This window comes from Mirounga angustirostris, unplaced genomic scaffold, assembly GCF_029215605.1.
Source record: "Mirounga angustirostris isolate CCGP_5_RB_7025 unplaced genomic scaffold, mMirAng1.0.hap1 SCAF_8, whole genome shotgun sequence".
Lineage (NCBI taxonomy): Eukaryota > Metazoa > Chordata > Mammalia > Carnivora > Phocidae > Mirounga > Mirounga angustirostris.
In genome coordinates this window covers 21,479,743-21,496,771 of record NW_026991716.1, presented here as the reverse complement: position 1 = coordinate 21,496,771, position 17,029 = coordinate 21,479,743, and positions in this window count along the sequence as shown.

The following is a 17,029-nucleotide window of genomic DNA, read 5'->3' as shown; positions in this document are numbered from 1 at the left end:
CTCCACATCTGAAAAGTCAGTGAAGGCTGCTGGTGGTGGGAGTTAGTTGATTCCGAAGATTCCTTTCGGTACTACAAATCCATGATTCTGGAGACCAGATGGACTAGTAGGCACTGGCCTGGCAATGTGGGACTATTTAGTTTTACAACAATCAACCGCACACATCTCAAGAGCCCCAAAGAGTGTGAAGTATTAAAGGGCCATGCGTAAAACTAAAGAAGCCTTTATTGAGCGTCTTCTATAAGACAGGTGCAATCTCAGTATACAGAGATGAACAAAATGCCCCTGGATTCTGACCCCATGCCTCTTATGGTCTAGTGGGAGAGACACAGGTAAACACGCCAATGAATGGTTCTGATCTGTGAAAGGGGATGTCACTTTCTCAAAGTGTAAGAAGGAAGAACCTGGAACCTATGTGACATTGGGTGATTATATCAGTGTCCTAGGGCTTCTGTAACAGATTACCACAAACTTGGTGGCTTAAAAAAACAGAAGCATATTGTCTCCGTTCTGGAGGCTGGAAGCCTAAAATCAAGGTGTCATAAAGCCATGCTCCCTCTGATGGCCTTAGAGAAATCTCCTTCCTTGCCTCTCACCCAGCTGCTGGTCGCTGCAGGCTATCCTTGGTCTTCTTGGGCTTGTAGTTGCCTTCAGTTCCAGCCTGTCTTCACATGGCCATCTTCCCTCTGTATGTCTGTGTCTTCAAGTCTCTCTCTCCTTATGGTGCCAGGCATTGGATTTAGGGCCCACCCTACACCCCAGGACCTCATCTTCACTTGATCACATCTGGAAAGACCCTATCTCTTTTTCTTTATGATGCGTGTTCTTCTTTTTTTTAATTTAATTATATTATGTTATGTTAGTCACCATATAAACCAGTTTTCGATGCAGTGATCCACGATTCATTGTTTTCGTACAACACCCAGTGCTCCATGCAGTACGTGCCCTCCTTAATACCCATCACCAGGCTAACCCATCCCCCCAACCCCCTCCCCTCTAAAACCCTCCGTTTCTCAGAGTCCATAGTCTCTCATGGTTCATCTCTCCTTCCAATTCCCCCCCCTTCATTTTTCCCTTCCTTCTCCTAATGTCCTCCATGCTATTCCTTATGTTCCACAAGTGAAACCATATGATAATTGACTTTCTCTGCTTAAATTATTTCCCTTCGCATAATCTCCTCCATTCCCATCCATGTCAGTGCAAATGGTGGATATTCATCCTTTCTGATGGCTGAGTAATATTCCATTGTGTATATGGACCACATCTTCTTTATCCATTTGTCTGTTGAAGGGCATCTCGGCTCTTTCCACAGTTTGGCTATTGCGGACATTGCTGCTATGAACATTGGGGTGCATAGGGCCCTTCTTTTCACTACATCTGTGTCTTTGGGGTAAATACCCAGGAGTGCAATTGCTGGGTCATAGGGTAGCCCTATTTTTAATTTTTTGAGGAACCTCCACACTGTTTTCCAAAGTGGCTGTACCAACTTGCATTCCCACCAACAGTGTAAGAGGGTTCCCCTTTCTCCACAACCTCTCCAACACTTGTTGTTTCTTGCCTTGTCAATTTTTGCCATTCTAACTGGTGTAAGGTGGTATCTCAGTGTGGTTTTGATTTGAATTTCCCTGATGGCTAATGATGATGAACATTTTTTCATGTGTCTGTTAGCCATTTGTATGTTTCTTTTGAGAAGTATCTGTTCATGTCTTCTGCCCATTTTTTGACTGGATTATTTGTTTTTTGGGTGTTGAGTTTGAGAAGTTTGGAAAGGCCCTATTTCCAAATAAGTTCCCATTCACAAGTATCTGGGGTTAAGAGTTCAACATACCCTTTTGGGGGACACAATTCAACCCACTCTAATGATCATGGATGTTTTCTCCAAGGAGTTGATACTTAAGTTGGGACTTGAAAAAATGAGACAGCTGGGCCAAGACCAAAGGAAGACCATTTCAGGAAACAATTAAACCTGTAAACTTAAGGTCTCTGTTACTGAGGGAAGGACCTTGCACGTGTGAGAGTCTTTTTTTTTTTCTTAAAGATTTTATTTACTTATTTGGGGGAGAGAGAGAGAGAGCACAATCAGGCGGAGGGGCAGAGGGAGAGGGAGAAGCAGACTCCCTGTTGAACAAGGAGCCCAATGCGGGGCTCTATCCCAGGACCCTGGGATCATTACCTGAGCTGAAGGCAGACGCTTAATCGACTGAGCCACCCAGGCACCCCCATGTGTAAGAGTCTTAAAGAGCCCAGCCAGTGAAGGTGGACTCTAATGAAGGGGACAGTGGTACAAGGTGAGTTTGGACAGTGGCAGGGGCCAGATCAGGCAGGGCCTTGCAGGTCATCTTAGGGAGTTTGGATTTTATTCTAAGGGTAATTGTATGCCACTTAAGGGTCCCAAAGGAAGGCAGTGCTATGGGAGGGTAGAGACATGATCTGATCTGATCTAGATGCAGCAATGAATCTCCATGTGGCATGGATTGAGTGGGGCCAGAGAGGAGGCAAAGAGGCCATTGCAGGAAGCTATTGAGGTGGCAGATAAGAAAGGACAGTGAAAAAAGTCCCGCATCGGGCTCCCTGCTCGGCGGGGAGCCTGCTTCTCCCTCTGACCCTCCCCCCTCTCATGTGCTCTCTCTCTCTCATTCTCTCTGTCTCAAATAAATAAATAAAATCTTAAAAAAAAAAAAAAAAGAAAGAAAGGACAGTGGTAGCTGTGGATGTGGAAAGAAGTAGATGGATTCCTGAGACAGTAAGAGGCTGAAGCAACAGGACTGATTTGGATTGACTGATTTTTAATATAGGTCTTGGACCAGTGACACAAAGTGAATTTCTAGGGCCCTTGTACATTGTTTAACTCAGCTCAGCAGTTTAATTTATATGAATTAAGTAGTATCCACATAAAGCTTTAATCCAATGCCTTTTACTAGGTGTTGACAAAAGATGACCCTCAGGTTACATCTGACATGATACAGCTTTTGTGCATGCTACATAGTCACATAAAAATCTAGATTCCTAGCGGCTCCTGAAGTCCAGAAAGTTGGCAACAGTGGGGCCTATAATCTTGTTTGGCTCAATGAGTTGGAGTTGAGTAATAGATACTGCTCTAGAGAGTGTGCTTTCCAACTCTCTCAGTCTACAACTGCGTTTAGTTCTACATCCAATGTACTTCTCTTATTTAACAATATCCACCTGGCCCTTATGGGGCTTGAGTTTTTCCTCTGCCTAATGATAATAAACAGAGTCGTTCCACTATGAGTGACCCCTCTGCATATTTCCCTTGTGAGCTTGTGTGGCGGTGGGTGGGTCCTTGAGTATTTGGCATTCAGGCTAGACGTCTTCTTCTCCAGAGACTTATAAACTTGAGCCAGAAGAATTATGGCAAATCCAAAAGTTGGTCTGAGTGAGGCACACACGACGATTCAAGTATTGACTTCAATAGGTCTCTTGCTTCTTCTGATTTTAGTCATTCCCCCTGGAGCTATCTGAAAGTCAGTCATGGCAGCCTTTCAAACTAAGTACTGTAGTTTATGCACATCATATTTTGCTTAAGATAGCAGGCAAATGTATAATAAGTTTTTTTTTAATTCTTATGTTAATCCCCTACATTACATCATTAGTTTTAGATGTAGTGTTCCATGATTCATTGTTTGTGCATAACTCCCAGTGCTCCATGCAGAATGTGCCCTCCTCAATACCCACCACCAGGCTAACCCATCCTCCCACCCCCCTCCCCTCTAGAACCCTCAGTTTGTTTTTCAGAGTCCATCGTCTCTCATGGTTTGTCTAGCACTCCCGATTTCCCCCGCTTCATTGTTCCCCTCCTGCTACCTTCTTCTACTTCTTCTTTTTTTTTTCTTAACGTATATTGCATTATTTGCTTCAGAGGTACAAATCTGAGATTCAACAGTATTGCACAATTCACAGCGCTTACCAGAGCACATACCCTCCCCAGTGTCTATCACCCAGTCACCCCATCCCTCCCACCCCACCCTCCACTCCAGCAACCCTCAGTTTGTTTCCTGCGATTAAGAATTCCTCATATCAGTGAGATCATATGATACATGTCTTTCTCTTTCTGACTTATTTCACTCAACATAATACCCTCCATTTCCATCCACGTCGTTGCAAATGGCAAGATCTCATTCCTTTTGATGGCTGCATAATATTCCATTGTATATATATACCACTTCTTCTTTATCCATTCATCTGTCGATGGACATCTTGGCTCTTTCCACAGTTTGGCTATTGTGGACATTGCTGCTATAAACATCGGGGTGCATGTACCCCTTCGGATCCCTACTTTTGTATCTTTAGGGTAAATACCCAGTAGTGCAATTGCTGGATCGTATGGTAGCTCTATTTTCAACTTTTTGAGGAACCTCCATACAGTTTTCCAGAGTGGCTGCACCAGCTTGCATTCCCACCAACAGTGTAGGAGGGTTCCCCTTTCTCCGCATCCCCGCCAATATCTGTCGTTTCCTGACTTGTTCATTTTAGCCATTCTGACTGGTGTGAGGTGGTATCTCATTGAGGTTTTGATCTGGATTTCCCTGATGCTGAGCGATATTGAGCACTTTTTCATGTGTCTGTTGGCCATTTGGATGTCTTCTTTGGAAAAATGTCTGTTCATGTCTTCTGCCCATTTCTTGATTGGATTCTTTGTTCTTTGGGTGTTGAGTTGGATGAGTTCTTTATAGATTTTGGATACTAGCCCTTTATCTGATATGTCATTTGCAAATATCTTCTCCCATTCTGTCGGCTGTCTTTTGGTTTTGTTGACTGTTTCCTTTGCTTTGCAAAAGCTTTTTATCTTGATGAAGTCCCAATAGTTCATTGTTGCCCTTGCTTCCCTTGCCTTTGGTGATGTTTCTAGGAAGAAGTTGCTTCGGCTGAGGTCAAAGAGGTTGCTGCCTGTGTTCTCCTTTAGGATTTTGATGGACTCCTGTCTCACATTGAGGTCTTTCAACCATTTGGAGTCTATTTTTGTGTGTGGTGTAAGGAAATGGTCCAGTTTCATTCTTCTGCATGTGGCTATCCAATTTTCCCAACACCATTTGTTGAAGAGACTGTCCTTTTTCCATTGGACATTCTTTCCTGCTTTGTCAAAGATGAGTTGGCCATAGAGTTGAGGGTCCATTTCTGGGCTCTCTATTCTGTTCCATTGATCTATGTGTCTGTTTTTGTGACAGTACCATGCTGTCTTGATGATGACAGCTTTGTAATAGAGCTTGAAGTCCGGAATTGTGATGCCGCCAGCTTTGCTTTTCTTTTTCAACATTCCTCTGGCTATTTGGGGTCTTTTCTGGTTCCATACAAATTTTAGGATTATTTGTTCCATTTCTTTGAAAAAAGTGGATGGTAATTTGATGGGGATTGCATTGAATGTGTAGATTGCTCTAGGTAGCATTGACATCTTCACAATATTTGTTCTTCCAATCCATGAGCATGGAACGTTTTTCCATTTCTTTGTGTCTTCTTCAATTTCTTTCATGAGTATTTTATAGTTTTCTGAGTACAGATCCTTTGTCTCTTTGGTTAGATTTATGCCTAGGTATCTTATGGTTTTGGGTGCAATTGTAAATGGGATCAACTCCTTAATTTCTCTTTCTTCTGTCTTGTTGTTGGTGTATAGGAATGCCACTGATTTCTGTGCATTGATTTTATATCCTGACACTTGACTGAATTCCTTTTGAGTTCTAGCAGTTTTGGGGTGGAGTCTTTGGGGTTTTCCACATAAAGTATCATATCATCTGCAAAGGGTGAGAGTTTGACTTCTTCTTTGCTGATTTGGATGCCTTTTATTTCTTTTTGTTGTCTGATTGCTGTGGCTAGGACTTCCAATACTATGTTGAATAGCAGTGGTGATAGTGGACATCCCTGCCGTGTTCCTGACCTTAGGGGGAAAGCTCTCAGTTTTTCCCCATTGAGAATGATATTCGCTGTAGGTTTTTCATAGATGGCTTTTATGATATTGAGGTATGTACCCTCTATGCCTATACTGTGAAGAGTTTTGATCAAGAAAGGATGCTGTACTTTGTCAAAAGCTTTTTCTGCATCTATTGAGAGGATCATATGATTCTTGTTCTTTCTTTTGTTAATGTATTGTATCACATTGATTGATTTGCGGATGTTGAACCAACCTTGCAGCCCAGGGATAAATCCCACTTGGTCATGGTGAATAATCCTTTTAATGTACTGTTGGATCCTATTGGCTAGTATTTTGGTGAGAATTTTTGCATCCATGTTCATCAGGGATATTGGTCTGTAATTCTCCTTTTGATGGGGTCTTTGTCTGGTTTGGGGATCAAGGTAATGCTGGCCTCATAAAATGAGTTTGGAAGTTTTCCTTCCATTTCTATTTTTTGGAACAGTTTCAGAAGAATAGGTATTAATTCTTCTTGAAATGTTTGGTAGAATTCCCCTGGGAAGCCATCTGGCCCTGGGCTTTTGTTTGTTGGGAGATTTTTGATGACTGCTTCAATTTCCTTAGTGGTTATAGGTCTGTTCAGGTTTTCTATTTCGTCCTGGTTCAGTTTTGGTAGTTGATACATCTCTAGGAATGCATCCATTTCTTCCAGATTATCTAATTTGCTGGCATAGAGTTGCTCATAATATGTTCTTATAATTGTTTGTATTTCTTTGGTGTTGGTTGTGATCTCTCCTCTTTCATTCATGATTTTGTTGATTTGGGTCATTTCTCTTCTCTTTTTGATAAGTCTGGCCAGGGGTTTATCAATCTTGTTAATTCTTTCAAAGAACCAGCTCCTAGTTTTGTTGATCTGTTCTACTGTTCTTTTAGTTTCTATTTCATTGATTTCTTCTCTGATCTTTATTATTTCTCTTCTCCTGCTGGGTTTAGGCTTTATTTGCTGTTCTTTCTCCAGCTCCTTTAGGTGTAGGGTTAGGTTGTGTACTTGAGACCTTTCTTGCTTCTTGAGAAAGGCTTGTATTGCTATATACTTTCCTCTTAGGACTGCCTTTGCTGCATCCCAAAGATTTTGAATAGTTGTGTTTTCATTTTCATTGGTTTGCATGTATTTTTTTAATTATTCTTTAATTTCCTGGTTGACCCATTCATTCTTCAGTAGGATGCTCTTTAGCCTCCATGTATTTGAGTTCTTTCCGACTTTCCTCTTGTGATTGAGTTCTAGTTTCAAAGCATTGTGGTCTGAAAATAGGCAGGGAATGATCCCAATCTTTTGGTAGCAGTTGAGACCTGATTTATGACCTAGGATGTGATCAATTCTGGACAGTGTTCCATGGGGACTAGAGAAGAATGTGTATTCCATTGCTTTGGGATGGAATGTTCTGAATATGTCTGTGAAGTCCATTTGGTCCAGTGTGTCATTTAAAGTCTTTATTTCCTTGTTGATCTTTTGCTTAGACGATCTATCCATTTCAGTGAGGGGGGTGTTAAAGTCCCCCACTATTATTGTATTGTTGTCAATGTGTTTCTTTGCTTTTGTTATTAATTGCCTTATATGATTGGCTGCTCCCATGTTAGGGGCATAGATATTTACAATTGTTAGATCTTCCTGTTGGATAGACCCTTTAAGTACTATATAATGTCCTTCCTCATCTCTTATTACAGTCTTTGGCTTAAAATCTAATTTGTCTGATATAAGGATTGCCACCCCAGCTTTCTTTTGGTGTCCATTAGAATGGTAAATGGTTTTCCACCCCCTCACTTTCAATCTGGGGGTGTCTTTGGTTCTAAAATGAGTCTCTTGCAGACAGCATATTGATGGGTCTTGTTTTTTAATCCAGTCTGTTAGCCTGTGTCTTTTGATTGGGGCATTTAGCCCATTTACATTCAGGGTAACTATTGAAAGATAGGAATTTAGTGCCATTGTATTGCCTGTAAGGTGACTGTTACCGTATTTTGTCTGTGTTCCTTTCTGGTCTATGTTGCTTTTAGGGTCTCTCTTTGCTTAGAGGACCCCTTTCAAGATTTCTTGTAGGGCTGGTTTTGTGTTTGCAAATTCCTTTAGTTTTTGTTTGTCCTGGAAGCTTTTTATCTCTCCTTCAATTTTCAATGACAGCCTAGCTGGATAGAGTATTCTTGGCTGCATATTTTTCTCATTTAGTGCTCTGAATATATCCTGCCAGTCCTTTCTGGCCTGCCAGGTCTCTGTGGATAGGTCTGTTGCCAATCTAATGTTTCTACCCTTGTAGGTTACATATCTCTTCTCCCGAGCTGCCTTCAGGATTTTCTCTTTGTCTATGAGCCTCGTAAGTTTTACTATTAGATGTCGGGGTGTTGACCTATTTTTATTGATTTTGAGAGGGGTTCTCTGTGCTTCCTGGATTTTGATGCCTGTTTCCTTCCCCAAATTAGGGAAGTTCTCTGCTATAATTTGCTCCATTATACCTTCTGCCCCTCTCTCTCTTTCTTCTTCTTCTGGGATCCCAATTATTCTAATGTTGTTTCGTCTTATGGTATCGCTTATCTCTCGAATTCTGCCCTCGTGATCCAGTAGTTGTTTATCTCTCTTTTTCTCAGCTTCTTTATTTTCCATCATTTGGTCTTCTATATTACTGATTCTCTCTTCTGCCTCATTTATCCTAGCAGTTCGCGCCCCCATTTTTGATTGCACCTCATTAATAGCCTTTTTGATTTCTACTTGGTTAGATTTTAGTTCTTTTACTTCTTCAGAAAGGGTTTCTCTAATAACTTCCATATTTTTTTCACGCTCAGCTAGTATCTTTTAAGTGATGATTCTGAACTCTAGATCTGACATCGTACTAATGTCCATATTGAGTAGGTCCCTGGCAGTCGGTACTACCTCTTGTTCTTTTTGTTGAGGTGATTTTTCCCATCTTGTCATTTTGTGCAGAGGAGAATAGATTAATGAGAGAACAAAATGCTAGCAGAGTAACAACGTCCCCAGAAAATATACTCTATAAACAAATCAGAAAAGACCTGAGGCAGTGGAAAAAGAAACGGAAAGAGAGAAAAAAGAAAAAAAAGAAAAAGAAAAAGATAAAAATAAAAATGAACAAAACAAAACAATAACAACACCAAAAAACCAGAATGTGATCAAATATGATCAGGCTGGTATATAGATCAGTGCCACACACTAGATTTGGGGTGTATTTTGGTCTGTTAGAAGAAAGTGCCTCCCAAAATTTTAAAGAAAGAAAAACTTATATATGTACAAAAATAAGGGTTGATATGATGAAGGGATGGAATATGACTGTAAAGATGGAGATTATAAAAAATTTTATAAAAGGAATTGATAAGAAGTTGTTTGAAAAAAGAAAGAAGAGAATTTAAAAAAAGAAAAAAGAAAAAAAAAGGGAGAGAATGTGATCAGGCAGGGGAGTAGAAAAAAACATATACTAGAGATTTAGGGTATATTTTAATCTGTTAGAAGAAACTATCTCAAAATTTTAAAGAGAGAAGAACTTATATATATATGCCAAAAATACAGGTAACTACTATGATGGGATAGAATATGACTCTAAAAATGAAAAATAAAAATGTTTTTTAAAAAAAGGGATTGATCAGATGTTGGTTGAAAAAGGGAAAAAGAAAAATTCAAAAAGAAAAAAAAGGAAAAAAAGTTAAAAAAAAATTAACTTTGAAAGACTAAAGAATCATGGTAAAAAAGCCGTGAATTCTATGTGCAGTAGTCCCCTAGCGCTGGAGTTCTGCCGTTCTCATTGATCGGTAAACTTGGTCTTGCTGCCTGTTCTCGCTGATCTTCTGGGGAGGGGCCTGTTGCCGTGGTTTCCAAATGTCTCTGCCGGAGGCGGAATTGCCCCGCCCTTGCCCCCTCCCGGCTAAGTCATCTGCTCGGGTTTGCTCTCCGGGGCTTTTGTTCCCTGCGAGCTTTCCGTACAGCTTTGGAGGCGGAGAGTGAAAATGGCGGCCTCCCAATCTCCACCCCAGAGGAGCCGAGAACTCGGGGCCCCGCTCCTCAGTGAGCCCCCAGAGAAAAGCCATCAGTCACTCCCGTCTCCCCGGTCTCCGGCCGCACTCCGTGCTCACCCGGCCTGTGACCGCGCGTTTCTTCTATCTCTGGCACCCGACCCCGGGTGGAGTCTCCAAACCCAGCAGATCCCTGCGGTGCACTCCCGCGCGGCTCCTCCCGGGGGAGGAAGGTGAGTCTCCCCGGATCTGCCGCTTGTTGGGTCCCTGCTGGAGGAGCAGGGGCCCGACGGTGCCGCGGATCCCGGTTTATGGCCACCCCGAGCTGAGAGCCCGCGCCTGGGCTCCGCCTCTGCAGCCGGCTTCCCTGCTCCGATACCTGGGAGCTCTGCCACACTCAGGCACCCCCGGTCTTTCTGTGACCCCGAGGGTCCTGAGACCACACTGTCCCAGAGGGTTCCAGCCCCCGCTTAGCCACTAGAGTGACGTCCCTCCGCGAAGCAGACTTTTAAAAGCTCCGATTTTGTGCTCCGTGGCTCTATCACGTGCCAGAAGCGGCCGACGGAGGCCCCTCCCCCGCTGTCTATCCTCCCGAATATCGCCTCGGATTCACTTCTCCGCACGTCCTACCTTCCAGAAAGTGGTCGCTTTTCTGATGAGAGAGTTGTTGCTCTTCTTTTCTTCGCTCTCCTGTTGAGTTTGTAGGTGTTCCGAATGGTTTGATCCCTATCCAGCTGAATTCCTGAGAGGAGACGAAATCCAGGTCTCCTACTCCTCCACCATCTTGCTCCTCCTGTATAATAAGTTTTTAAAGGGACTTTCACAAACATGATGAAATCCTAAAAAAGAAAGCTTGTGTTCAACTCCCATTTTCAGGGAAATTAATCTTTGTAGAATACTGTATTTTCTCATATTGTTGGAAGGGCGAGGCATTTAAGTAATTATAAGTGCTTTAGAAAATTGATTTGGATGTTTTCCCCATGAACTGATCTCTAAATTACAAAATCGTGGGGAACTGTAGATTGCAGAAAACTTCAGCCATGGGAACAAATGTTTTCTTAACAACGGCTGCCCAGTCTAATATTTATTTCTTTGATGTATGACTAAAGCTAAAGTGAAATCATCTCTTACCCAGTCTTCTAGGAGCTTACTGGCTGCATAGTTAAGTGAATTTTTATTCACAGGCAAGCACCTAAAAGGAAAGTCTTGTTTCCGCTCATCAAGAAGTGACTACCATTTCTAGGATAGTCACAGAAAGGAAATTGCTATTTCCACTTATGTGTTCTCTGAACAACAATAAAATATTTATTAACAGCCAAATAAAAGGACAGACTACTCTTTAGACTCCTAGGACTTTATTGAGCTTTACTCCCTGTACCTTGTGGCCTGATTGTTTGGTGTTTTGCCACAAAACAGGATAAAATGTACCAAAAACTTGTGACAGATTGTGCCTAGTTACAATCTGCCTTGAATTGAACCTGAAGTTGAAGGGACATTTATAGTCCCTGTTAAATAATGGTAGTGATGGCATTTTAATGGAAAAGTAGGAAGGTGGTTTTATTAATGTATGTATTTTATTGGTTTAAAGTAGATCTCCTTAATAATATTGGTGTGGAAAATAGGTCTGTCCTATTGGAGTGCCTTATGTTTCTCAAGGAATAAAGTAGAGAGAAGGGGATGACATGATTTGACCAGTAGTTTATACAAGTTTCTGTCATTCTGTGGCATCCAATGAATTGTTGACAATGCTCTTTCAGCTTGACATTGGTGGTGAGGAAACATCTTCCTTCCATCCCTCCCCCCCACCCTTCCTCCCGCCCTCCCTCCTTTCCTATGATGTTTTAGTTTTATTTTATGCATAAATGAATAAGTAAGTATTAACCATCAGGAAAACTGGTTGTGTCTTAGAAATATGGTCTTAGGTAATATGTCATGAAATTGGGTCCAAGAAACAAATTTATAATGGAGCTGACCAGTCAGTAAAGGTGCCACCTCAGGTCAGGCAGGTGAGAACATTTTTATACTCATCAGCAAAACGTCCATGTTCTCTTGGCATTTAAGTCAAAAGACACACTTTGGTCAATATAGGTTCCCTTCCCTGATTGTGGCATTCCTGTCTGAGTCCAGGCCTTCACGACAGCACACTTCATCAGTTTTTTTCAACTTCCTCCATGCCATCTGCACTGGGGAGGGCCCCAAGAGATGACTTTGCAGCAAAATGCTCCCCCACTGCCAAAAAGTTGCTTATATTCCAAGGGAGCTGCTAAGGCAGTGGATTTCCTGCTGTCTTGTGTTCTGCATCAGACTGAATTTAAGTGAACAAGAGATACCAGCCATTTTTTTCTTAAACCCTGCCTACTGGTTGCAGAAGAGCACTTGAAATTTTTTACTCAAGCCAACTAGTGTAATGTTGGAGCAGCAGATGGGGGTGGAGAGAGGAAAGTGGTGGTGAGTGTAATGACATTTTTCTTTTTCAGAGCTTAGGACAAACAGAGTTTACCTCTGCTTGGCAATGTAGGTGTATAAATGTGATAAATGTCTTAAGTGACGTTTTGGGATGTTGGGGAAGCTTGGTAAATGATGGCAGTGATGAAGATAATGATGGGGATGACAGTGACAGTGGTGGTGCTGCTGGGATCACTTTCTTCTCTATTAGTCAGAGATAGAAATGTTTGCCTGCTTGGCTGTAAATATTGACATTATCCTTTCTGCCCCACTACTGATGTTGCTCAGAGGCCATTACAAAATAATTGGAAAGTGGGTGCACAGCCCCCAGTCTAGGGGAATAAGATTGTTCAAATAACATGCATTTATCATGACCCTTCTATTTTCTTTGGATCTCCTACGCTGCCCAGCATTGTGAGAGCTATAGAAGAATGAGGTTCTTTTCTTTTCTCCCTTTGATGATATAAAAGACTGATGTTTCCCATTTTTTTTTTACTCTTTGTGAACAGAAAAAATTAGCAAAAAACAAGAGACAGGATGTAATTCAGGGGTAGGTTTAATTCAGAAAAGAAAAAGTTCACTGTAGGCCCAGGTCATTGGAAAGATTTTTTTCTCCTCTCTCTTTCCACTAAGTGCATAAGATACTCATCTTCTGGGCTCAAGGAATGTGCTGGGTACATCTCATCCCTTCACCTGCCGCATTTTATAATGATTCTAACTAGGGTGACTGGAGATCCTGGTTTGCCCAGCTTGGTCCTGATTTATGTCTGTTGTTCTAGAATAATTATTAATAGTTCCCCTTTTTACTCCCCAAAGTCACAGTTTAGATTATAAATATAACTCAAATATAAATTGAGAACCACATAGCCCAGGCTTTTTTATGCTTTTGCATTCAAATAAGCACAATCTCATAACTCAAAATAATTAAAAATATTTCTTGTATCTCAGGAAGGACATGAAAGGTGATCTAAGTTATAACCTTCAGTGACACTCTTCAGAAGCCTATATCCTCTCTTTCCTAAGTGCTCCTGATAGCATCAGCTGCTCTAAATCCTTTCAAACAAAATACTTCTAACTTTCCTGACACCCAGCCCACACCTTTTATTTTTGTCCTTCTTGCTTCTCTTAGCTTTTCAAATTTTTTTTTTTTTTTTTTTTGGGGGGGGGTGTCTATCCATCCCTTAATTCTGCTTCACAAGGCTGCTGATGCCAGTCTGGTGAAGATAGAACTCTCTCCGGAGGGTGATGGAGGGAAAGAATTTGAACTGGCCAGACAAAATTATCTCGAGTGGGCGGGAAGTGGGAGGAGGGAAGCCTGGAAAATCTCATTGATGGCTCAATCTTGTCTCTGTCACAGGGTATCTTGAGAGTCAGGCTGTGAGTTCTGCATCTTAGTGGGCAGCACAGTGCTTGGCACCAAGAGGTATTCAAAAATGTGAATGAATGGAAGTGAATTAAAGAGGATTTTTACCTGGCCTTGAAGGAAGAACAATATTTGAGCAGGTGTAGAGGTGGTAGGAGGAACTTCTATGGAAATAGGAATCAAGGTGTGGGTAGTTGTGGGTTTATATATGTGTGGTGGGATGTGAAAAGACTAGAGAGATGGTATTGGAGCCTCTCAGTGGAGAAAAAAAGAATTTTATAGGCTTCCAAAAGTAGAGAGAGCTTAAGAAGAGCTCTGGAAGTCTGGGAGAGGATTATGCAGTAGAAAGCCAAGGTAAGTTCATGAAGTAGGGAGTCAGCTGGTAGAAGTTATATTTTAGATTAATCTGCTAACTTCATTTTGGGTAGTTAGTATGTTTGGTACATTCGGTTGCATTGTGATGGATAAAGAGTATATAGGACATAGAAGGAGCTCAATAAATTATGGCTAACATCACCATTACCGCCATCATCATTATCACCACCGCTATCACCATCATCCCCACTGTTACCACCATCATCACCGCCACAATTCCCACTAGCACCACCATTGTCACTGTCATCCCCATCATTATCTTCATCACTGCCATCATCATCATCACCATCTCCATCATCATCATTTCCATCATCCTCATCACTGCCATCATCATCATCACCATCATCATCATCATCATTTCCATCATCCTCATCACTGCCATCATCATCATCACCATCATCATCATCATCATTTCCATCATCCTCATCACTGCCATCATCATCATCACCATCATCATCATCACTGTCCCCATCACCATCATCGTCACCACCACCACCATCATCATCATTTCCATCATCCTCATCACTGCCGTCATCATCATCACCATCATCATCATCACCATCCCCATCACCATCATCGTCACCACCACCAACATCATCATCATTTCCATCATCCTCATCACTGCCATCATCATCATCACCATCCCCATCATCATCATTTCCATCATCCTCATCACTGCCATCATCATCATCACCATCATCATCATCATTTCCATCATCCTCATCACTGCCATCATCATCATCACCATCATCATCATCATTTCCATCATCCTCATCACTGCCATCATCATCATCACCATCATCATCATCACCGTCCCCATCACCATCATCGTCACCACCACCACCATCATTCTCACTGCCACCACCATCACCACAACTGCCACTATCACCACCATCAACATTACCATTACCATCATCATCTTCACTATTCCTGTAACCATCGTCATCCTCATCCTTGCTGCCATCATCATCCTCATCATCAACACCATCATTATCATCCTCCATCCTCACCCTCATATCATTTTGATTATTTGGAAAGTCTTGAGGCAGAGAGTTAAACTGGTGGCTTGTTTAAGGGAAGTATTGTGGAAAGAAATAGAAAAACTTCTGTGGGAAGAAAGGAAGGGCTCTGTGGTAGAAGAGGGAGGAGACACATTTTGTGGAGCTCCTTTGGGTAAAGTTAGGGTGAGAGAGGTAATCACAGGCAAGCTGATTTTGGCTCAGCATTAACAAACTTCCTCATATTCAAAATGCGTAAGCATTAAATAGATTATCTCATGAGGAAGTGAGCCAAGCAGAATCTGGGTGATTACAGGCCAGGGATGTTACAGATGCTTTAACAAACATGTGGAAGAGAGGATTATTTCCTCTGAGGTCCTTTTCACCTGAAAGTTGTGAGGATTTGTAGACCTTCAGAGCATGGGCCAACTTGGTAGCAGGTGTAATGGCAAAGAAAAAAGGTCATGGTCTATACCAGTGGTTCTCAAATATGGGTGATTTTGTCCCCTAGGGAACACTTGTCAATGTCTGGAGGTATTTTAGTTGTCAAAACTATAGGGAGAGTGATATTGGCATTGAGAGAATAGAGGCCAAGAATGCTGTTTAACATCCTATAGTGCACAGGTCAGCCCCCCAACAACAGAGAATTATCTGGCTCAAAATGTTAATAGTGGCAAGGTTGAGAAACCTTGGTCCATAGTTTCACAAGGCCAATAACGACTTCTTTTAGTGAAGAGTGGAGAGAGTTGCTGGGTGGGTAAATGTTGACTCACATTCACTGGGTAGTATTTTCCTGAGCTATGAGCTGGAAATAGTGCTGAATGTGCCCTTTATGTTGTGGTTTTCACACACATATTAAAGATGTCTTCTTTTTTCTTCAAAGCTCCTTTGAAGTCGGTAAAACTGGTTAAGAAATGCAGTAGGTGATAAGGACAAACTCACTGTTTGAACTTGTTTGCAACGTAATTCTGGCTGCTATCCAGGAGGCTCTGTGGAATGTAGTCTTGTATTTGTCATATTTCCTGGAGGGTAACTGATTTCCTTGAAGGCTGAAGATGAATAAAGAGGATTCAAATTAGCAGATTTTTCATGGTAACCTGGCCATTTCCTCATTTTGTACATGGGTCCAGATTTGCCTGAAACGATCATGGTTTGCCCATTTGTACTGGGGTGATTATTAGTAGTATCTCTTTTTCACATAGAAAATGACTTAGACAATAAATTGTATGGCCACCCTGCTATTAATTGGCCAATGGGTATTTTGATGGTACATTTGCACCATTTTAAATAACATGCATTACCTACCTTTAGTGCTATAGGTTTAAAATAACTCTCCAATGATAGGTGATTTGATTCATAACCATCATTGCCATAGCTAATTTGAATAACTTGTCCAAAATAGTGATGACCTCTGTCCCTCAAGCCACAATTTGGGCCACCTGCTCTTATGATCCACAACCCACATTTGTGACTTGCTTTTGTAGAACATGGAGATTCAGTGTGTGGCCTCAGATAAAACTAAGTAACTTGCATCGAGCCAGATCGACCTTACTCTGATCCATTGCCCAACCCACAGACACATGTCTATGAGACAAACAGACCCTCTCTAACCTTTTATGCAAAATGTTTCTAAATCATATCTATTAATCGTGATATTAACTTTTACATCCCATTTTGTCTTTTCTCTTTTTAAATATAAACTTTTGACTTTAGAATAGTTTTAGATTTACAGAAAAATTGTGGAGATCGTACAGAAAGTTGCTACATACCCTTGGCCAGTTTTCCCTATTATTAACATCTTTCAGTAGTATGGTTCAGTTGTCACAATTACTAAGGCAGTTGTGATACGTTATTCTTTTTCTGAAGTATAACTGATACACAATGTCCTATTAGTTTCAGGTATGCATCGTAGTGATTCTATATTTTTATACATTATGAAATGATTTCCATGATGTCTACTTACCATGTCATTATACAAGA